We start from the raw sequence: 23,406 nt of genomic DNA, 5'->3' as shown, positions 1-23,406 counted from the left end.
GACGCCACCTTCCATCTGGCAGCCACTGCTTTCTCTTGCAAGCCCTGCGTGGTGCTTTCAAAGGCCCACTTGCCTGGAGTCCACACACACACACACACACACACACACACACACCTCATATTTGACCCACAAGGCTAGGATCTGATAAGGATCTGGCCCACACAGCCTAAAAGGGGTTCCCTGCTCAAGGTTTAAGCTAACTGGCAGTGGTTTTTCAGAGTTTCAGACAGGGCTTTTCCCAGCCGCTGATGCCACAGATTGAACCCTGGAACTTATCCATGGAAAGGATGTGCCAAACAGCTGAGCCTCAAATATCCAGTACTTTTTCCTTCTGGGCAGGGCTTGTCCGGGATATAGATAAAGATTTCTTGTTACGTATTGATTTTGAGTGAATTCAGCAGCTCCACAAAGAAGATCACTGAGGTTAAGTATCGAATTTCATAAACAACTGAATGTCTGACCACCAGCTCCATTTGTTGCCTCCGTTTCGCTACCTGTGAATTTGAGACACCTCCCTGCCTTAGCCTGGGGCTATCTGCCAATAATTAATTGTTTGCATCTCATCAGCTCCCCACCCTGTCCTGCAAACTGCCATGCCAGGAATGCAGCACTCAGGATAAAGCACAAAGCCCATTTCTGCACATGTTATCCTCTGGAATGCTACATTCCTGGCACAGAATGTGTGACATGGTGAGCTGGCTCAGCGCATCACGCTGACAGAACTGCAGGGGTCATTGCTGGTGCGCTAATAACTGCCTCTGTCACCAGGTGTGGTGTGAAGGCAATATGGAAAGTGGTTAAGTAGGTGAGAAGTAGCTGGGGAGGGGAGGACTGTGGAAAATATAGCCACTTACATTTCTGAAGCCGTGCACAATTTGATCCTAGTCCACCATACACAATTTGATTTCACTTGACATACCTATGCCCCTCCATTTTCATCATGCTGCACCTCAAGAACATAAGGAGAGCTTGCTGGATCAGGCCAGTGGCCCATCTACTCCAATATCTACCCTCACAGTAGCCAGCCAGATGCATGTAGGAAACCAGCAAGCAGGACCTGAGCGCAAGAGCCCTCTCCCCTCCTGTGGCTTCCATTCACTGGCCTTGAGAAGCACGACTGCCTTCCACCATGGAGGCAGAGCATAGTCATTTTGGCTAGTAGCCATCAATAGCCTTATTTTGACACCCTTTAGTCCAGTCATCTTTTAAAGCCATCTGGGTTGGTGGCTATCACTGCCTCCTATGGAAGCAAGTTCCATAGTTTAACTACCGTATGTGCTGCAAGAAGGAGAGGAGGTGGGAAATGGACCTTCCAGAATATCACTTCAGCCAATTGCCAAAGAAGTGGGAACCCTGGCTCTGAAATCCTTGCAATAAGAAAATGCCAAATTCTGCTTTTTAAAAAAAGTGTCCATTTTAGGATAAGGGTGCAGTAAGTAGGCCAATGCAAAAGCCAGCACTTGTTCATAATAAAATTAAAAAATTCCTTCAGTAGCACCTTAAAGACCAACTAAGTTTTTATTTTGGTATGAGCTGTCGTGTGCATGCACACTTCTTCAGATACACTGTGTATCTGAAGAAGTATGCATGCACACGAAAGCTCATACCAAAATAAAAACTTAGTTGGTCTTTAAGGTGCTACTGAAGGAATTTTTTTTTTTTTGCTTCGACTCAGACCAACACGGCTACCTACCTGTAACTTGTTCATAATGTTTATTTGTTTGGAGCACAGATCCTGAGTTCGCGTTTGCTCAGCATTGACTTGTCCTATTGTGCTCTACTGAGCAGACTCTGCAGCTCCAAGGGACCCTTCACTTTGACGTCATGCATATATTTTAGATGACTTCTTTAATGTGCACCACACAGGCAGTTCTGTCCATTCACATTTGGGATTTGGGGCCTGGTCCAAGGGCCAGAAAAATGATTGGACCAGTTCTCACTGACTTCACTGGAATGCTCTGGGCCAGCCCTTTGGCGGGATGTAGAGGACGTGTGGTGCTTAATTGAGGCTGTTATTGGTTGGGGGGGGATTCATGTTAAAATGCAAGAATTGTCTAAGCAGAACGAAGGGCAGCAGCTGCACAAATATAACCTATATGGAATAATTGATCTGCTGGATTGTGCAGCTGGCTTTCTTTGTGAGCCGATCCAAAGTTCTCAAATTTACTCATTATTCCAAAAAATCACTGGCAAAATTCTTTGTGGAAGTCTCCCGCGGGAATTCTTTCGTGAATGTCTGAAGTGCACGCTGCTTCAGTTACACACATATCCAGTTACACACATCTTGGCTGGAACTATCTAAACACAACACAAATTCCAAATACTACAACGCAACGTTGCAATCTGAAATTCATTTCCGCAGAACTGTTAATCTTCACCTTCTATTTATAAAGCTCAGTCGGTTACACTTGCGAGGACTGAGGCAAATATACTGCAGCAAGGCCTGAAGTTGTCCACTTTGGCTTTCTGACACGGAAAACCCCTCTACCAAAGCTCTTCCTACGAGATGAGACAAGAACAGGTGAGACCTGCTTCCGTGGATCTGGCAGGCCTGAAAGACCCTTGGTGCCTATTCCACAGGTGGCCAAGCCTGTGGTGATGCTGGGCAGGAGAATCCATAGACCCTGTTTTATCTTAAAGCAGGGATGGGAAATCTGTGGCCTTCCAGATGTTGTTGGAATCCAACAGGGCTGGCCCAAGGCGATTTGGAAACTGAGGCAAAACACAAGATCATGCCTCCTCCATTAGGGGTGAGTGAAGATCTACATCAGGAACAAGTGGGGAATCAATGGTCGAACCTTTCAAGGGAAAGGGATCCGCCCTGAATCGCACTGTGTAGGTGCAGAAGCCAGAAGACCTCAGAGGGCAGCCCTTGCCATTTCCTCCCTACGGTTGGGAGGAGACCAGCAGTGCCTCATATTCACCAAGAGGCTGCTGCAGAGGTGGCATTATGGGGGGTTGCTGAGAAATGCACAGCGGCAGCAGTGATGGGTGATGCACTCCTTGGAGGCGGGATCTGCTGCCCCTGTGGGTCCTGCTATGCCTTGCCTCATGTCCAGCCCTGGACACCAAATCCCATCATTTCCTGACCACTGGCCTTGTTGGCTGGGGCTGAAGGGAGTTGGAGTCTAACAACACTTGGAGAAGGGCTATAAATCCTGGTTATGGACATAAGGAGGAGTCCCCATTATCCCCAAACATTGTAGTCCAGATGTTTTGGACTACAATTCCCATCATCCCTGACCACTGGTCCTGTTAGCTAGGGATCATGGGAGTTGTAGGCCAAAACATCTGGAGGGCTGCAGTTTGGGGATGCCTGCTCTAGACCTTCTTCCAGGCAGTGCTCAGAAGATGAGAGTGAAAACCAAACCAAGGCATTGGGACTTGGTTTGTCCTACAATTGGCTTCTCCACATGGCTTTTTGAAATAGTGCACGTGGCTATTTTCAGAGAGCCTGAGACTGACTCCTAGTCAAATTTCAGGACGGACCCAAGACCAGCCACACTCAGACTGAGTTAAGAAGAACTCCTGCCTCAAAAGCAATTGAAAACCAAATGGAGCAGTGGGCTTTGGATCAGGTGGTCTACCTGGCTAACTAGGGCCAAGAGGACCAGCACACACAGAGCATATTCTCTAACACATCATGGTGAAAAACTGGGACATCATTCAGGGCCGCAGTCCCACACAAGTCACGTCACCTGCGTGAAATCGCAGCCCCCAAAAGCGCTTTATGGGGGGGATGAGATGTGCGGAATCACACAGGATTGCGGTGCCCAAAATGGCCCCTGTGCTCTTGTGGGGGGAAATGGGATGTCCCGGTTTTACCAGCACAGTTGAGGGGTAGAAGAAGTCCTTGGTTAGAATGTGCTTTAAGCAAAAGGCTAGCTTTGGATGGCCTCCAAACTAAGCAAAGCTAAGGGGATTGTCAGGGGGCCTTCCTACAGGGAGCCTCCTCCCCTCTTGCTGACCAGCACTTCGCCCAGTGAGAGCAGCAGCAGTGGGTCAAGTGAGGGAAATCAGGAAGTGAGCTGGACAGAGGTGTCAGGGCTCAGCGATGTTGGAGAGCCCTTGCGCCGCCAGGACCAAGAGGTGGAGGGGAGCAGGCAGCCCCTTCCGGCACCTGAATTAAGGTGCGCCACCAAACGTAAGGTCGATAGGAGGCGTTTCAGGGTGCCCAAACTCTTATGCCGGTCCCGTAGCCAGAAACGTCCACTCCCGGATTCTGCAAGTGACTAGGAGGTCATGTTTTCTGCTATCTCTGCACTGTAAATACTATGCACAATAAAAGTCTTAAAGACAGAGCGGGCTTGGGCGTCTTTACTCAAGATTGGCCGCAACAACACCCTTACAGGGATGCAACAACCCTGAAAGGCAGGGTGCCTCTTCGACTCTCTTCTGCTGCACCTTGGAGCTCCTTCCAGCCTTACTGGCAGCAAACCAGCATTGTGAACCCCCCCCCTTTACAGCTACAGCAATAATAATAAATAATAATCTGCAGCAGCTCCAGTATGAATTGCCAAGGGGGTGGGGATTCATCTGGGCAGCTTTACGTGTCATGTGCAAAAAAATCACAACCTAACCACTTACTTACTTACTTACTTACTTGGAGAAAAATGCTGTGAGGTCATTTGCAAAAGCGCCCTTTCAAAGAGTTATATATGGGGCTCCTTTCTGTGGCCATGGTTACTGTGCGCCATGCTCTCACTTTGCCTCAGTGGCACTAAGGCCTTGGCTAGGGTTCCAGGAGAAGAGGAGGGGACGGAGGGGCCTGAATTTCCTGCTTTCCCTTGCAAATCACCTCATTCTTTGGGGCTTCTAAATGACTAAAGCAGCACACCGACTCGCACAAAAGCAGGCCTGCCCTCTCTGTCAAAGACATCAAGTTAGGAAGCCGGGAATGAGAAATAAAGACAGTTTCCAAGAAGCACATGCGCACATGTTGGCCTCCCCACAGGGTGTCTGCCGCATTCCACGCTTGCGCCTGTCAAAAACCCTAAGCGTGCCCTAATCACCCCCCTCCTGGCAGCTTGTCCCAGAAATCAGAATTAATCAGGTTGTTAGACTCCAGGCATACTTTCACTTCTTCGGGACGCAGATTCTGCAAATGGAAAGTTTTATGTGTAATGCTTTATTTCTGTTTTTCTTCTCTTCCTTCCTAACTCACAGAAGAAAGAAAAGCTTGATTCCTTCACTTTCCACGACGGTAGAGGAGAAGCCTCAGAAACACTTCCAAATCACAGTACTGCCATTAGGGGAAAGCAGGGAACGATTGCTAGCGGGTTACTGTAATAAAGATATATCCTGCAATTCCTGCATTTGGACAGTGGATGGACTAGTTCAGCAGAGAGGGGGACCTTCCAGCCCATGGGCCTAATTCACCCCACCTGGTCTCCCCACTTGTCCATTTAGCACAAGCCATGCCCACTTGTCACACGACATGTGACATCAGGTGCAGGGCAGGTAAAGCTGCAGCGCCAGTTTCAAAGAGAAGAATCAAGAGCTTGTTCCAAGGCTGACAACACAACACTGTTTACTCTGACTCCAGTGCACTCCCACCACTAGTGTCCGAAGCTGCGAACCTGTGACACTAGTCACAACCCACAGGTTTCTTGTAGTCTTATAAAGAAATATGGCCGTTTGATGCATTTGCCCTCAAACCAGCTTCATCTGATTTGGAAAAAACAACAACCATAAACTGCAGTTAAGCTGAGGTGTGTACATTTGAGACAGCCACTGCACATGTGCAGATACCCACTTCACTGACTGGGAGTTTTGGTTTCCCATGGGGAAACAAAGAGATGCACCTCAGGTTAACACAGCACCCACCAAAAAACCTCTCTTGAGTAGCTGGGAACTCTCAGGAATGGTGTGTCTGGAGTGGAAGCGGGGAGTGGGGAGAGTACAGGGTTCCTCCCCCTAATTTTCTGTTTCCCACCCCTTCTCACCCTTTGGCATTCTCTCCCCCCCCAGCCTTTCTGACCACCACCCCCTCTCTCCAAGCCATGCCCCTAACCAGCCCAGCTCCACTCCCTGCCTGAGTGTTTCTGCCTGTCCAGAATGTGTGCTTGAACTCTGACAATGCTTCTTGCCTGGTTGGAAGATCAAGAGGGGTGTGTGGTCATGCGGAGAGAACAGCCTAGTGTACAAAGGAGAATTCAGATTATTTGATGTCCCACCCACTAGTAGTCACTGGCAGGAAGTAGAAGTAGTAGAAGATGATCATTTTATGACTAGCCCAGTTATGAGCCAAACTGGAAGCCCCCAGTGGTGTTAACCAGAACGCCACGAGGGTTTATCACCCTCGCTCACCCCAATGCTCCTCCCCATATCCTGCAAGAGCTCTAAAGCACCCCCTCCTTTCCCTCCCATCTGCTAATTGGGTTGTTGGCTAAAGTGATGGCTGCCCATTGGAGATCTCCTCCAACCCCTTGCTCTGACACCAACCCCTCTGGCAGAAGCAGACTGTCCAGCTCTAGGTATGGTGCGTGAAGAATGCAGAGCCAGAGCCAGAACGAAATGGAAATGAGGAGATAAGAGGGCTGAGGAAGATAAGAGGAAGGATCTCATTGCAGGCAGTTGCCTTAGTAATCTGATGGGCAGCAAGGAACTTGGGACATCTGCTTAGAGTTCAGCAGTATCTTCCTCTATGCTCAGCCTGGGTCCATGTGTAAATAAAGCCTCGATCACAAAACACCAGCAAGGCTCCAATGATCTCACTGCAAGGAGACGGAACCTGAGTCCACCCTGGCTCCACGGTGCTCTCTCTGCTTGGCAAATGGATGTCACAATGGAAGAGCCAACATTTTGGCCAGAGAATGATAATCCAACAATATCATTCATTTGGACCGCATCAGTAATGCTGATTTAAGGCATTGTTTTTTTTGTTTCCTTTCAGATTTAATATTGTGGTTCTAATGTATCTTGTACATTACCCCTTCAAGTAAAGGGGGGTTATAAATACCGTAGATAAATAACCTATGGGAAATGAGCAAGGTCCCAAGGGAAGAAGAATGGCAACTTAAGCTAACGGGCTATGCGCAGCTTGCAGACTTAACAGACAGAATAAGAGAACGAGAAGAATATACGTTTAGAGAAGATTGGAAAACGTTTATTGAATATAGGGGGGGGATCGTGTATACCTGAAAACACTGGCAGCATTAAGATAAATTCAACTGTGTAAATATGTTTTGATGGATGCAATAATGGAATACTGAATGGTTTAGTTTTTGTAAAGTATGCAGGGATTTACGATATGCAAAACGAACCATCTTCTCAATCCAATGCATATGTACCAGTTGGACAATAGAATGGTGGTGGTGGGTAGCTGCACTTCTTTTGAGCCTCAGGACTTTTTGCATTAGGAGAGAAGTATGCTCCAGAATTACACAGTGTGTGGTACTTGAGATGGAAATATGCAAAAGCCTCTTCTGGAAGCCTCTCGTGACAGTCTTCCCAGTAGCTTTGTATCAGTGGGTAGGAAGAGAAACCTATGTACATTGAAACATATGTACTTACCTTTTCCGAGTCAGACCATTGGTCCATCTCGCTTGGCATTGTCTACACTAAGGTTACCATATTTTTTCCAATGAATCCGAGGACACTTCATTGAAATGAGTTGGAACCTTAGTCTACACTGACTGGCAGTGGCTCCTTAGGGAGCTGGGTATGTCTTAGGGAGCTGGGTATGTTTAGCCTGGAGAAGAGAAGGTTAAGGGGTGATATGATAACCATGTTCAAATATATAAAAGGATGTCATATAGAGGAGGGAGAAAGGTTGTTTTCTGCTGCTCCAGAGAAGCGGACACAGAGCAATGGATTCAAACTACAAGAAAGAAAATTCCACCTAAACATTAGGAAGAACTTCCTGACAGTAAGAGCTGTTCGGCAGTGGAATTTGCTGCCAAGGAGTGTGGTGGAGTCTCCTTCTTTGGAGGTCTTTAAGCAGAGGCTTGACAGCCATCTGTCAGGAATGCTTTGATGGTGTTTCCTGCTTGGCAGGGGGTTGGACTGGATGGCCCTTGTGGTCTCTTCCAACTCTATGATTCTATGATTCTATGATTCTATGATTCTAGTGGGTTTTGTGGCGGGTCCTCTCCCAATCCTACCTGGAGATGCAGAGGACTGAAGCTGGGACCTTCCGGGCTGCCTGCCTTCCCAAAAGGAGTGGCTTCCTCCAATAGGGCTCAGCATGCAGACATCATTCCAGACAGGACAAAATGTCCCTTGTTCGAAGCCCTTGTTTCACGAGCATCCTCCTCCCACTCTTCTAACCTTAGGCATCGCAAACACAAAGGCCGCTGTTACAATAATAGACTCCTCATGTCTGCAGCGTTAGATCAAAGGTCTCCCTCCCGCTCTGCTGGTAGCGTTCTAAAGGTTAAGACTTCAAGGGAAGATTGAGTTCTAAATTTGAACTCGTGTAGTACGGGACAAACCTGCAGAGTTGCCTCCACTTATTACTACTAGCTGAGCAAAAGCGTGCCCTCCCCCACTCAAAAACAAAACAAAAAATACATGTAGCAAATGTTTGCTGAGAAAATGAAACATGAGTTCTGAACTAACAGTGACTTTTACAGATAAAGAGCTTTCGACAACTTGTTCCCTCTTAGTCATCATGGCAGTCATTATAAGGTCTAACCTTATAATCCTAACACACAAATGTTATTTACAGTCTTAGGGCCAAACTATATGTTATGTCAACAATGTGGTTTGCCCAGATGTTCATGCTTTTTCCTTCAGATCAAATTAGACTGTGTTCCTCATCCAGACTCAGAAGGGGAAACTGCACCTGCTGCAGGGGGGACTCTCATTCATACCCCACCCCACTCCACTCCCGGTCCAGTTCTGGATAAGCACCCCCACAGCTGCTATTTGTGAAAGAAAAACCCTGCACTTTAACACCAATCATGTTATCAATGTAATGTGTAGTTTGACCTTTGCATACCTGTGGAAATCTAGACTTTCCTTCAAAGTAGTCTTTCTCAAATTCCATTGCTTACATTTTGCTTGTTGGTAGTGCAGTTTTGTTGACTATCAATTGCGTTTCCCCCTCTGTGTGAATGAAATCAAGGGCTTCTTCAAGAGCCAGTGTGCTGTAGTGGTTAGGAGTGGTAGACTCATAATCTGGTGAACCGGGTTCGCGTCTCCGCTCCTCCACATGCAGCTGCTGGGTGACCTTGGGCTAGTCACACTTCTTTGAAGTCTCTCAGCCCCACTCACCTCACAGAGTGTTTGTTGTGGGGGAGGAAGGGAAAGGAGAATGTTAGCCGCTTTGAGACTCCTTCGGGTAGTGATAAAGCGGGATATCAAATCCAAACTCCTCCTTCCAGACAGGTTTCCTTCCTTCCTTCCTCATTTATTTTGCAACACGTCATTGATGCAATAATGCTGCGTGAGTGGTGGATGTATGCATCATTTAGTTTTATTAATGGTTCTGGAATGCTTCCCCTATGCTACCACATTAGTGCCATCTAGAGGGGCACTCTTGCTCTGTAGTGCAACAAAAGTGGGACTGCCCCGCTTAAAACTTTGTGGTATGGAAACGTAAAGGATTTCACTCAGCAGGAAGCTACAGAACATGGATTGATTGGCAAGGAAGCAAGATGTCTGCCTGAAACCTTTTGCAGCAGCAAACAGTGCCAAAAACTGGATCACAATAACCACCCCAACAGCATCATGAGCACAAATCACCACAAATGCACAATAAACAGCATGTCTGGGGAACTCCCCCAAAGCCACAACTATATACCATTGCATATTATCGTCAGGACTATGGGGAGGAAGAAGAGGAACACAGTGAGGGGTGTAGCTGGACTGGGACACACCAGGGCAAGCTGGGGATGGGGAAGAAGAAGAGGAGGAGTTTGGATTTGATATCCCGCTTTATCACTACCCTAAGGCAGTGTTTCCCAACCAGTGTGCCTCCAGATGTTTTGGGACTACAACTCCCATCATTCCTGACCACTGGTCTTGCTAGCTAGGGATGATGGGAGTTGTAGTCCCAAAACATCTGGAGGCACACTGCTTGGGAAACACTGCCCTAAGGAGTCTCAAAGTGGCTAACGATCTCCTTTCCCTTCCTCCCCCACAACAAACCTTCTGTGAGGTGAGTGGGGCTGAGAGACTTCAAAGAAGTGTGACTAGCCCAAGGTCACCCAGCAGCTGCATGTGGAGGAGCGGGGAAGCGAGCCCGGTTCACCAGATTCCACCACTCCACCACTCTTAACCACTACACCAGGGGAGGTTGATGTAGGAAGTACTCACAGAGGATGGCGAGGAGATGGGGGTCAGTGTGCAGGAACCAGAGCAGCAGGACCCATCGCCAGAGCCAGAGGGGCCCCTGTCCCCACAAACACAGTGGGCTCTGAGGCATAGGGAGCAGCAGGAGTAGCACTCCAGGAGGCTGAAGCAGGCAAGGGCCCACAGCCCAGCTCACTAGCTGGCCAGGTGGGGCTCGCTAGCTCTGGGAGGAGGTGTGCTATTCATCAGTTGGAATAGGCTTGGAACAGGTGAGGGTCACACGCCTCATCAAGCCAGATGCTGCAATAAGCATGTAAAGTACAAAAGGTGCTGTGTCTGCTCAACTGCCCATGTCGATGGACCTCAGCTTGGATGGTACAGAGATCTCTGCAGGACTTTGCTTTGGTTTGGACACTGGAGATGTGGATTGACCCTGGAAAAGGGGATTGGTGGACTGACTTGCTGCCAGGTAGGCCAGGGGTTAAGGACAATCACCTATTGAATCCTCCCCTAAGTAATCCATTAGACAATAAATACTGGAATCAAGTATCACATTTGGTAACTATATACAGCTAATATCAGAAGGTTAGGGTTTGATATTTGAAGTCTGAGGAATAGTCAACATCAAAATGCGCAGAGGAGAAATTGGCAGGCCCATTTTGGCATTATTTGCCATGTTTGATGGGGCGTTTGTGTGTGTTTTTAGAGCTCCGGTGTGAGAAATCACATGATTTGCAACAGCCTCTCCTTTTATTAAAACCAGATGCCTTGAGCCCCCTTTGTGGTTGTGGAGGGAGGTTAAGAAGCCAGCCCTTTTGGATTTGTTACCACAAACACTGAAGATGAAGTTTAGGGGCGGGAAAAGGTTGCTACATCCCAATTTCAAGGCTCTCTGCTGTCAGTCACGAGGCTTGTGATGTTCCAAGCAAGTGCAGGTACTGCCTTTTGTAATTCTCTTTGAGAAGCCAAGGCCTAGGGCGCTTTTCGACTCGAGCCACAACTTTGCAGTGAGCTGGAGTGATGTGTTGCTGTAACTTCAAAGAATCTATTGATCCAGGTGGAGCAAGCGTAGACTGTGCCAGCACTTTGTAATTCTGTTTGACTCCCCCCGCCCTCCCCAAGGCAGAAATAATAGTTAGGGAGTGGGAGCTGCAGAGGAAAGAAGGAGAGCCAAGCGGTTATAAACAAGGGAATGAGGACTCGGAACTCCTGGAGCCTATTTTCGTCTCCTGGTGATATAGAAATTCTAGCTAAACCACATTTTGTTCCTTTGTTCCATCCTGTCTAGCATAAACCACAAGAGCACATCCTGTAGAAGCTTTGTAATTTACATGGGGGTAGGGAAGTTTTGTTATAAAAGCACTCTGTGTATGCCCATGGGTTGGGCAGAATGAGAAACTCATTCTCACTGCCACCATTTATTGCAATAAATGTTTTAATAAATCTGTTTTATAATATGTACAACTGCCTGAGATTTCGTCTGGTCAATTTGGGAAGCCAATCATCCATATAACATTTCTGGTGACCTTACATTTCTGGTGCCGTGACTCGGATGAGGGCATTTCCCTGAACCAGAGGCAGTCCCCTTTTGCCCCACTGGACAGGGCGCAGATTCCTAACGGCGCCTCTGGTCTGGTGCACACCGGCAGACTTTTTCCGGAGGATCAGAGGTGGCCCTTGAGTTTCCGTGCCCTGGACGAAGAGGCAAAAGGACCGAGGTTGGAAGGGAAGAACAGGAAAAGCCGGCTGGGGTAAGTAGAAAGGGAAAAGGTACCTTGAAGGGAATTGGCCCCCTTTAATGAGGGGAAGGGAGATCCTGATCACATCTCCAGCGTGTTGGTAGTACTCAGTTAATCAGAGGTCAACTGGGAAAACCAGGCGCTTTGGGTAAGAGGCAAAGGGAGGAGGAAAATGTGTATGTTAGTAGTCAGTAAGGAGGAGGTCCCCTGACAAATAGATACTTAGGAAACAAGGAAAAACTGGGAGGTAGAGTGTGGTAAAGTGTCCAATGCATGGTATGTGTGGCAAAGTTTGCAGTGTGTGTTGTGAATGAGGGGATACTTTACAGGGCCATAAATGGGAGGAGTATGGTAAAGAGGAGGGAAAAATGTGATTTCCCTAGAATTCATGATAGATAAATTCAGAATGTCATAAAAGAAATTTAATTTACAAGTCCTGCCAACAACAAGTTCAGAGAAAAAAAGGTGGCGTCAACCAGTATCCCCCCCCCCCGAGAGAAGAAAGGCATTTTGAGAAAGAAGATGAAGAGAAAGGCAGTGGTTAAACAGCAACAAATAATGGCTCAAGGACCAGTGAGGAACCAGAAGGGGTTCAAAGGTCACTGGTGAAGGTCAGTTGCTAGGACGGAGATGTCTCGGTCAATGTAAAAGAGGAAGGAAGAGTGTTCGGAGAAAGATGGGACAAGGGGGTCCCAGCAGAAGAGAGTTCGTCGGTTTGGCAGGCATGGCAAGGAGCCATGGTCAAGGTGACTTAAGAGTTACCTGCATCTGGACTTTGTTATAAACATAGGCACCCAGTATTCTGTTTTTAAATATCCTTGAAACAGCACCAAAAAGCCAAAAGAAGCATCAGACTGATTTTATGCCTAAAAGGGCTGTACAAACAGACAGCGGAGGATTGGTTCAGAAAAATCATCTCTGCAACCTTTAAAATGCTATTCACCACACTAGAAATGAGGCTACCGCCGCACAGGATACTGACAAAATGCCAGTAACGGTGCTCAGAAAATGTTTTCATATGCTTCAGCTGGCTTCAAAAAAAAAAGAAAAGGAAAAAATCATGTACTTAAGTAGTTCACAATGCAAGAGACAATAGATTTTATTTGAACAATTAACATCTTTTCCCCAAGTCCTGTTGGAACTGTGCAGACTTTAGTTTTTGGGGAAACTTACAAGAATGGGGAAAAAGAGACATTTGAGTCCTTCTAAAAGCAAACTACGTTTAAAGGGTTTAACCCTCCTACCTGCAACCCCATTTCATGTTTTTGTGACAGCAACATGTTGGAAAATTTGTAGAACTGCATATTTTAATGAAATGAATGTCTGTCAACTAAAGAATTCAGGATAAGGTAGAAGGAAGTTATACTGAATTGAGATTTGTGTGTAAAGACATTGTTTGAATCTAACACTACGTTGGAAGACAGGCTGCAACATCTCAATAACTCTCAAACCTCCGGCAGAGATGTGTGGCGTAACCCCCCTTATTTGGTTACACAAGTGATTCTGCATGATTTGTATTTGCACAACTTGTTTTCTCCTGCAACCTGCACTTAGAGACTGTGGCTGTGCCTGGCTGGTGTTGCCATTTCGGACATTCTATTGTGTGACATTGTGTGACCAAGACCGTTGCTGTGAAAGTAGGGAGAAAAAGATGTTATGCTTTGGAGGTCCATGTTTCGGCTTACAAAAACACTACTGCTCTAAATGCTTTGACTTTAAAAAAAATTTATGTCTCACAGAAACAGCCCGTTGCTACAAAGCATCTGTAAGTTTTTCTTCTTCTAGAAACCACAAGACTTTGCATAATTTGAAAAACAGGCTTCAGTATCCTAGCAGAACTCAGCCGTCGGCAGCTGGATGGGAGGCAAATACGGATTTAAAGGACCCCTCCTTAACCCTGCACATGCATGAAGTTCTGTGGAAGGAAAGAGAAACCACGGGGAGATCCTGAAAGATGGACCAGACGTGGAATCCTGTTGCAAGCCTTGTGAAATTCTGCGAAGACTGCTGTAAGGCACTGCTGCTATATCCCAGAGATGACTTCTCAACTAACTGCTGCTACATCCCAGAGATGACTTCTGTGTGCCAGACACACCTCAATGTCCAATACGTGGGACGCACTACCTCGGAGAGTTTGGTGGTGGACTTACCAGCAAGAAGTTCTAAAACAGCAGCGGCAGCTACAAGGACAAGGACAATCTCTGTCTCCCCCCCCCTCCTTTGTTTTTTATCTACAGGAAATCACTCGAGCGAACAGCGTGTAGCCTTGCGGAGCCTGACACGATGGTTCCAGCCTGATGCTAGCGAGTCCCTGAGTGAATCCCTGAAGGAATGGAGACGAGACCCCCCTCATTCCTAGGTGGTGAGGTATCCATTCCAACCAGTGACCCCCTGGATGCACACCCTGCTGTGCCTAATCAGAAGTGGGCACCCAGCGCACGGTGCACCAGTTTCCCCTTGCAGCGTCTGACCGGCAAAAGACGCCCAGCGCATGGGAAACCGAAGTAGCCCCTGCTGTGACACTCCGGACGCTGTCACTCGACGCACGGGTTGAGGAACGTCCATCTTATGCAACGCCATCAAGAAGACACAGTAAATCTTAGACCCTTATGTATGTATGTATGTATGTATGTATGTATGTATGTATATTTGTATGGGAGGCATCAATTGAGTGGGACCCACAGTAGAAGTCTACCTGCCCCCAAAGCAGTATCCTTAATTTGGAAGGAAGGGCAGTGTACCTGCCTCACTTGAGTGAACAGACCCAAAACAGTTTCAGAAATTGAACCATGGGGTGGGTTCCAGCAACTCCCTAGGTCATACAGATATGGGGAGGGTTCCAGCAACTCCCTAGGTGATACAGGGCTATAGCTGGGTTGGGGATGTAACTGGAAGAGTTGGCCAGGTGCACCTCTCAGTTCTGGCTTTGGAAATGATGGGAGAAGCTTCTGGTAGCCCACTGATGTCTAATGTAAGCCTCTCCTGACTCTGGCAAACTGGAACAATAGCCATTCTTTCTGTAGCCAAATGCTCAGCTAGGACAAACCTCCAATTGTTATATATATATCTTCCTGGCCTTTAGAACTGTGTAGGAACTCTTGAAACCCACTGATTTGCATTGAAGCCCAGTACTGAGCTGAGAGAGAACTGTGTATTTTCCTGCTGACATAAAGTTTTGGAAACAGTGGCCAAAGCCCCTTGGCTTTTAGATTTCCAGCAACTATAGTATCCCAGTATCTCTGAAGACTAGTGTGGCCATTATAGATTCATGGCCCACCTGAGAGAAAGAACCCTTTGTTGCCAAAAGTCTGTATTGCGATTTTTTTGTTGTGCCTCAAATGGAAATGCAATGTAGTAGAAAGTGGCACTTGTGCTTCGACAAAAATGATGTTTGTATAATGCAAATATGTGTTTCCAGTTAGGTCTAACACGAAGGCTAAAAACTTCAACAGAAAATGCTTAGGAGTTATGGAAATAGATTAATCAAAAGCTGAACCAGGCTTAAATTCAGCAAGCATTTTTACTCTGGTTTATAGCATCAAGCTGAAGCAGAAAAAAAAAACACTTTCATGGTTATTTTACACTGACAGTTCTGCAGACTGAATGCCTTAATCTACAGGCTCTCAGAGTTTGTGTATAGTCCTATGAATTAGCTGATGGTGTCTGTCCTAACAGTGAATTATTATTCCCCCCTTAGGAAAGATTTCCAACCCCATGTGTATGTGTGGTAGCACTTTTAAGAAACTGTTTAGTAGTGCACGTTATTCATTTGTTTTAGAAACACTAGCTTGTATACCTTAAGTTAAGAAGTTTCAAAATGAAGGTCTGAAATGTGCCAGGTAACAAAATGTAGGTCTGTTTGTGAAATATTTTGCTATTTGATTTAAGAAAGTAATGCACTAATGTCTTTAATGACTGCTAGTTCCTAGCACCTTCTTAGTTCTGGTGACCCTAAGAAACATTTAACAGCCTTGGTCAGGTATTTTAACTGTTCAGTAGAAAAGGCAGCCCCCACCCCGAAGTTATCTATCTGCCTTGCACTATTTCCCTGGAAGTCAAAAACCTAACATTTGAGCAAGCTTCCAGTTAGCCTTCTTCTGCCCTACATACTTCTTTGAAGCCCAGCAATCTTCTGAGGGCTCTGAAGTCTCTCAATAAAAAAGCATGAGGTTTTGGCCAGACTCTCAGGACTAGATGTAGCTGGCCAGGTAGCCCTTCTGAACTCCTCCTGCTGTGTGTACATCAATCAGGATCAACGCGTGGTGACCGATATTGGACGGATCAGGGAACTAGCATCTGTATACAACTAGAGTACACGTGTTGAGAGTGATGTTAAAAACATTAAGAAGCAGGCTGATCTGTACCACAAGGTTAGCCTAGACGGTGAAGGTCTGCCCAGTGTATGGAGTTAGATTAGTTCTTGGCTCCCAGGTTGGTCATAGTTAAAAGAGATTCTGCTCGTAATATCAATTTTCTTTCTTATTGTCTTAGCCCTATGCAGAACCTTGGTCTGTAAAAAAGCTTCTGGTAACCCTTCTGAGACAAGCTGAGTAACAAGCTGGGGAAAGTCAGCAGAAGCTTCCTCACTTACTTTGCTCTCTGTTGCCCATCCTTTGGCCTCTGTAGAATCATAGAGTTGGAAGAGACCACAAGGGCCATCCAGTCCAACCCCCTACCAAGCAGGAAACACCAGGAAACACTGTAGTGTGATGGGTCAATCAAATGGAGATGCAGAAACACACCTGTTCTTCATCTCCATATTGAAGAGGAGGGAATATAGGGTGGCAATGACCAGGGCCAGAATAATCCTGGTCAGGCCACGCAGGAGAGCAAGAAGAACTCCATTTTGTATATTCAATTCTAAATCTCTCTGCCTCTGATAGAAAGCAAATGGGCACAGCATGTTTGCACATCTAATGCAAAGATCTAACCACACACAGCACTTCTAAGAAATTCTAGCTAAACCACATTTTGTTCCTTTGTTCCATCCTGTCTAGCATAAACCACAAGAGCACATCCTGTAGAAGCTTTGTAATTTACATGGGGGTAGGGAAGTTTTGTTATAAAAGCACTCTGTGTATGCCCATGGGTTGGGCAGAATGAGAAACTCATTCTCACTGCCACCATTTATTGCAATAAATGTTTTAATAAATCTGTTTTATAATATGTACAACTGCCTGAGATTTCGTCTGGTCAATTTGGGAAGCCAATCATCCATATAACATTTCTGGTGACCTTACAGTGAGGAGGTGGTAGAGATTAGTGGCTAGAATATGGAGAATTGGACTCGGCAAAGGCATGCTTGTGTTCTCTTGCCAGCTCTTGCAGCCTAGAGAAATCCATGGATACTAGTCCAGGGTCTAGAAACGAGCATTCTCAATTGCCCAGGATGGGTAAAAGACAACTCAATCCCTACCTCCTGTCCCACATGAAGTAAACACTGGGTTATAGTGATGACAGGATTGACAAGGAAATTGTCTTTCTATTTTCTTTACTTCTAGAGAGAGAGAAAGTGGATTTTATATACAGAAAACAGAATTAGCTGGAGGTCTCTTAAATCTCACTGTGGGGTTCAGGTGGTGGTGGTTAACATTTAGCAGAAGCTTAATGAATTTTACAAGCTCCACCTCGTGTTTTAGACAATTACGCCTTTCCCATTGCCTTCTAAAAACAATAAAAGGTAAGGGAGCAAGCTTCTTCTGCCTCCCCTCTGCAATTCAAGCTACTGTATTATGTTGTGTTGCACAAGAGGTTGGACTTATATGGATTTACATATAAGCTAAACAAGCTATAGCTTAGGGCCCCACTCTCCTGAGGGCCCCCATAAAATGTTAAGGGAAAAAAACAACTGGATGTACATTTCCAAAATATAAGATAAAAAAACAAATAAAATAAAACCTACATGCAGCAACAGTGTTTTTGTGTTGTGTACGCTCCTATGATGTAAGTCAGGCATGTCCAACAGGTAGATCGTGATTTAGGATACTTTTAAATGCTGATTTATTTATTTTTAAACATAATTGCTGTTTTTTTATGTTTTGTAAACTACCCTGAAGGTGTTCTGGACATGTGGTGGGATACAATAAATGAACAAAGACTTAGTCTATTCTTCCTAAAAACAAGCTCTACATATATATTTACTTGAACCCCCAAAAAGGGAGGTAGATCACTGCCAGTTTTTAACTCTGTGAGTAGATCGCAGTCTCTTGGGAGTTGGCCACCCCTGATGTAAGCCTATAAATTACCATATAGCATATATTCAACACAAAAAACAGTGACAATTTGTTGTTGACAAAGGACAGCTGGACATATAAAGGGTCCCATTACCTTCAGTAGCTTAGGGCCTCAGCAAACCTAAATGCGGCCCTGGCCAGCCCCCACCTGCTGCCCCGATGACCCCCATCTATTGAGCCGATCTGCTTGCACAAAGCTTGCTTGGAGGTTACATTATATCCAATCTTTCTTGAGTATTTGTTGTGATTGTTTGCAGGGCAGTTATAGTGCCATGAACATTAGTCATACAGATTCACTTGCAGGAAGTTAATGCATCTTCCCCTCACTCATTCATTCATTCGCCCCACACCTTACAATGTGTTTCCCTGTCACTTTCTGAACTGCAAAAAAAAATCCACCTTTTTCTTTCTTTTTTTAAGATATGTTTTTATTCATTTTTATATATTTATAAAACTATATGCCGCCATCTCATGCAAACTATCAAGGTGGTGTACAAAGATGTATACAAAGACAATAAAAAATAAACATAAAAACAATACAAAACAGTCGTTAAAACAAGCTCATCTTACGAAAATTAAAACGAATAGGCTGGTCAGCATAAAGGGTCAAGACATGCCAGGAATGTAACAGTGAGAGTGCTTACCTACCGTAGTCTCTGCTGGAAGAGTATTCCAGAGCTTGGGACCTAGTGACACTAAATGCCTGACTGCTCCGTAAGGCCAGGTGGGGCTCTGTAACCCAGGGGCAATTTGTTGTGCCAGGTGACAGAATGCTTTAACCTAGGGTCCCTCCAGACTGATGGGTTTTTGCAGGTGTTTCCCCCCCCCCCCCCACGTAACATTGATGCAGCAATAGTGCACTAGGAGTAGATTTATAATGGACTGTCCACACATCTTTCTGATTTATCTGTTGTTCTGCAATGCTCCCCCTGTGCTACCGCATTGTCTTATTTCTGAGACCTGGGGAGGGGGAGTCTGAGAGGAGTCGATCTAACCCAGCTGTGCCCACCCAGATGCTTACTGCAGCACCAATCACAGGCTGCGGGGATGGGATGGAGGGGTGGCCAGTGGTCCACAGGACTTCCACCACCACCACCACCAGGAAATCCCACTGTCTTAAGAGCTGGCTGGGAAAGCTTGCACCTGATTTGGGGCCAAGGAAACAGTATACTAAGTTTTACTGTTCCTAGCAAGTGGTTCAGAAATGGACAGCAGCAGCAACTGCTGTCTGGAACACACTTCAGCACACACACAAAAAGTAGGAGAACAAACCTCTGGAGTGTTTGATGTGATGAGCACAAATCATTTTGGATGCACCAAAGAAAGGATGTCTGGAAGAGTCCCTACATGCATAAATCCAAAGTTCAGGTATTCAATTAAATCCCTTCTGCAAAACACCAAGAGCCCCTGGAGGTGCCTTGGGTTATTCTCAGTGGATATTCTGCACCTCAGGTGGTATGGCTGTTATCCTGGCTTGTTCTCACCATAGCTGGTCCCAGTTGGGGATAGAAAGCATGCTTCACTGAGGATGAATTCGTGTGGGCACAATCCTAGAGAAAGCGGCATGCATAATGTATAAAGAAATCCAGCTGAAGTTTGTGAGCACTGAAAAGTGTGCTTAAAACCCACTGGTTTCAATGGGGCATAATTGCCACTACTTCATCTGGAGATTTTCCAGTGTTTTTTTCCTTTCTGTGTGCTGCTGTACCTGTGCTATTGCACAATCTCTCGTTCCCCCCCCCCCAATTTTTTTTTGCAATGCTGTTTGTATTGTGTAGGAGTATTGTGTGGGAGCATATAATTTCTTGCTCTTTTTTTTCTTTTTAAAGGGCTATGACTGAGTGCTCATCTGTCTAACCAGCTAAGGGCTCTCATTGAAACAAGAACTCACTGAAGTAAGAATAAAATGTAAAGCAGTTTAAAAATAGTTCTAACACTGCACCTGTAATGAGGGGTGGAATGTGCGCTACTTGTAAGCAGTGATGTCACAAGAACTATCCAATAGTTGCCTGCAACAGCATCACAATAAACATTCACACTTCAGCTGCACATGTTGGTGTCCCCCCCCCCCTTTCCTTTCTGGCAACTTTATTTTAGGGTTTTAGCAGGCACCTTTATTTGTTTGATTTTTTTATTTATTTGAAAAGTCCTAATATCCTCAAAGTCCTTCAACTAGTAGGTTGACTCGTGGGGGGGGGGGGAACGGGGACCGAAATTGGGTCTGCCAGGGAGAGTAATAAGAGAAACAAACATGTTGTTCTGCACAGTTAAGAAGGGAGTCTTTTGCATTCCTCTCCCCCCACCCTTTGTACAAACCCTAAGGCTTTCTACTGCATTATAATGAATGCATCATAGTCCAATACTAGGCAGAAAAGTTATCACTTGCCAACTGCATGAATAGGCTGGATTGGAGCTCCGTGTGTGTGTGTGCAGGGCAGTCTTGAGCAGGTCGGCTGCCCTGGCGCTGAGGGGCGGAGATCGCTCTGGTGCCCCCGCCCTCGCAGGGTGCAGCATGGTTTCCGCGTGGCTTCGCTGCGCGATGCCCTGGCGCACCGCACCACCGGGGGTGTACCTAGAGCCGGCCCTGTGTGTGTGTGTGTGTGTGAGAGAGAGAGAGAGAGAACTTTCTAACATTGAACTTGATGGTCTCATGCTCATTAATTTACTAGCAAAATGGAACCACAGTTGCTGCATAATTAGGGGTGGACGTGGACCTGGCACGCAGAAATAAATTTGTTTGTAAATAACAAGAGAAACAAACTTGTCCCATTGGTTCCAGATGGATTTAGTCATAATTTACTTTCTCTGCTTCTCAGCTGTAGATCTATGAACATCAGATCAGATCTTCTTTCACATGGCAGATGTAGCAGATTACTTCTGGTAACAAAAACTTATGGATGGTTAAGATTTTAGGTACGGTATTCCCAAGCAATTTAAAAATGCTAGAACCGCTTCAGTTTCCTGTTGTGAGGTCCCCAAAGGGTTGCAGAAGTGCTTGTAGGGCAGGGACTCACGAAGAAACAAAATAGGAGTGAACACTGATGTTTTCAGATATACAAAACATATTGTCAAAGAAGTGAGCACAGTGTTTCAGCACACACATTTCCTCATGCACATGATACGCAGAATGAGAAATACTGTGTATTCCTGCATATAAGACTACTTTTTAACCCAGAAAATTTTTCTCAAAAGTCGGGGGTCATCTTATACGCCGGGTCGTATTTCTTATACTGCGAGTATATCCCAAACTCTATATTTTAACTGGAAAAGTTGGGGGTCGTCTTATACGCCCAGTCGTCTTATACGCCGGAATACACGGTACATGAAGGAATGGAAAGCTGCGGAAGAATTAAACTGTGCAGGCCCAGTGATCTTTAGAGTCCGGGAATTCGATCCGGAAAATGGTGAACATAACTAACCCACTAGTGCTACTGCATAAACAAAAATGGGTAATTAAGAACCACACAAACTGGGGCAAAATTTGGTGGGAGATAATTCTGTGAGCATCTCTATATTCTGGGTGGCCTGTCACAGAAATGTGGCCTTTCACAAATCATTGACACCAATCAAAGCAGTACTCAAAATGGGGTGCCCCCCCAAAAAGGACAGTGGGCCTTTTAAAACAGTTTGGCACTCTAGATAACTCCTTTCTTGGGTGACTGGGAATACTGAAACCTTTCTTAATCAATTATGAAATCTCTTTGAAGCAAGAACACAATCCAGGGAAGACTAGACCTGCTGTCCTCTTAAGAGGGGCCACCAGTCAGAAAGCCAGACAATACATTTATTGTCTCTATTAAGCAGAAGGGCAACAGGAAACTTCTGACTCCACCCAAACATAATGAAGTCCAGTGCTACCCAGTGACTAAATTTTGTGATGACACTGTCCATGGACCTTGGCTCCAAGTGAGTATGAAAGCAGCATTGGTTTGTTAAAGCTTTTCATAGTAGAATCAACCTAATCAGTTGCACGTGTTTTCTCTGAAACCAGTATCTGCTTCCTCCCAATCTTAGTATTTCCTTTGTCCTATTCTACATCTTTAAATTTCTGACACCTGACTTAAATGCTTTGCAATTCCAAAGAAATACAGTCATGTGCATATGATAGCCAGTTTCAAACTCATCATCTCATATAAACGCTTTGCCAGAGTTGTCCGTTGTCACATCCTAGCTCAGGAACTGAACTTTGGCAAAGGAGGCAACCTCTGGCATTTCCTAGGAATTGGTGAGAGGCAACGCCCTGGAGATAGGTTCCCCTAACACAGGCATCCCCAAACTTCAGCCCTCCAGATGTTTTGGACTACAATTCCCTTCATCCCTGACCACTGGTCCTCTTAGCTAGGGATCATGGGAGTTGTAGGCCAAAACATCTGGAGTGAGTGCCGCAGTTTGGGGATGCCTGCCCTAGCAACTGACACAAAATGTTGGTGTGGACAAGTATGGAAGAGGTCTCACGGCAAGTCTGTCCAACAATCTATTGGGGTGGATGTTTCCTCCTGCTCATGCTCACGCACGCACACACACGCACACACACACACACACACACAAACAGAGAGTGAGAGAGAGTGTGTGTGTGTTAAGCCCTGTTAGGGTTCCACATGCTCCTCCCAAACGGCTATTTTTAAACTTTTAATTCAAGTGAAGATGCATACAGACACCTCCGTCATAACATGCAATTTTGCCCCAAGTTGGATGCCCCAAAGATTCCAGACACCAGTTTTGCCCTTGGGACTATTTGATTTGACTAACACAATCCCCACTTTCCTCTTCCCCTCTCTAACTGGGGAAGCTTCCAATGTGTGGGAGGGATGGCTCCCATTTCACCACACCCAACTAACAATAGAATATCCAGACTTTTAAAAGAGTTGTCAATCTTTGTTCAGAACACATCAGTTATCGCCCAGTCTTGTCCACTGGGCAAGCAGATCACTAAGAACGAGCCCATTGTGGTGACCTGGGTGACATTCTGTGCCAGAGCTCTCATTTCAACTCTCCTCTCTCTCCTCGCACATTTAATATTAGAAATGTTACGAATCGCTGTTTGATTGGAGCAGCCTGCTTGGAGATAGAGAAAACTGCCTGCATTAGTCCTCTCTCTCTCTGTTTCTCCTTTCTTCTCTCTTTACTTTAAAGAAGGAAAGTTCAAGGTCTGACTCATCTCCCCTTGCCAGGAGGAAGGTATTTTTGAGCAAGAT

The 23,406-nt window shown here is 45.8% G+C and overlaps 1 long non-coding RNA gene across 1 annotated transcript; it reads left to right on the top strand.

Moving 5' to 3' along the window:
- Positions 1–11,484: 11,484 nt before the first annotated feature.
- On the top strand, positions 11,485–17,151 carry LOC118097139 (uncharacterized). The gene is made up of 2 exons (XR_004694010.3): positions 11,485–14,794; positions 14,833–17,151. It is a non-coding gene; the product is annotated as an uncharacterized LOC118097139 (long non-coding RNA).
- Positions 17,152–23,406: the final 6,255 nt, after the last annotated feature.

This window comes from Zootoca vivipara, chromosome 2 (assembly GCF_965207765.1).
Source record: "Zootoca vivipara chromosome 2, rZooViv2.hap1.1, whole genome shotgun sequence".
NCBI lineage: Eukaryota > Metazoa > Chordata > Lepidosauria > Squamata > Lacertidae > Zootoca > Zootoca vivipara.
Note: the sequence above shows the minus strand (reverse complement) of the source record. Positions and strands in the feature narration are given on the sequence as shown.